The sequence below is a fragment of the Octopus bimaculoides genome, chromosome 20 (assembly GCF_001194135.2).
Source record: "Octopus bimaculoides isolate UCB-OBI-ISO-001 chromosome 20, ASM119413v2, whole genome shotgun sequence".
Classification (NCBI taxonomy): domain Eukaryota; kingdom Metazoa; phylum Mollusca; class Cephalopoda; order Octopoda; family Octopodidae; genus Octopus; species Octopus bimaculoides.
The window spans coordinates 31252893-31253771 of NC_069000.1; the positions used below are offsets into that span (position 1 = coordinate 31252893).

Below are 879 nucleotides of genomic sequence, written 5' to 3' on the forward strand. Positions count from 1 at the left end.
ATATATATATATATATATATATATATATACTTAAGACTTAGTTGTGATCTCAACATAACCGCTTCTGACAGAGAATTGGGAGCCCTTTTGGGCATTCTATTTTCCTTGCTGGAAGGGTTCCCAACCTATGGGTAGAGAGAGGTTAGATAATGGGATTGGTTCTTTCAAAGGGCTGGCATATGTAACCTGATCACCTCTGCCGATCAAACTCCCAACCCATGCGCTCCCGTCGCGACACTGATTCTGCCCAAATTTGATGTCAATGTTACTTAATTTGGCTTGAAATAAAGAACTTGATTAGCTTAATAATCCTAACATAATCCTGGGCAAAGCCGGGCTATACTGCTAGTACATATATAAATATATATCAATATACATATAAATAAATATATGAATATATATATATATATAAATATATCAATATATATATAAATATATATATATATATATTAGGTTTGGAGGTGATGTACAGGTAGTATATATTAGAGAAAATAATAAGGTACTCAGAAGTTTGGATAGTTGTGCATTTACAGATTTTTATTAATATGTCATATGTTTCTATACATCATATATCAGCGCTTTCATCTACTCTAATAGATTCTTCAGGTTTAAATTTTTTTGACGGGATTCGTCTCTTTTTATAATGTTATTTTTATAGTATTATATTATAATACTATAAAAAGAGACGAATACCTTCAAAAAAATTTAAATCTGAAGAATCTGTTAGAGTAGGTGAAACACTAATTTATGATTTATAAAAAACATGTAACATATTAATAAAAAACTTTAAATGTACAGCCATCCATATCTCTGAGTATCTTATCATATATATATATATATATATATATATATATATATATATATATATATATATATATA

The 879-nt window shown here is 27.6% G+C and overlaps 1 protein-coding gene across 1 annotated transcript in view; it reads left to right on the plus strand.

Annotated features, from left to right (window-relative positions):
* The window catches only part of LOC128250243 (uncharacterized), a 449636-nt gene that overhangs the window by 7398 nt on the left and 441359 nt on the right, over window positions 1-879 (plus strand). The gene's annotated exons all lie outside the window — the stretch shown is intronic.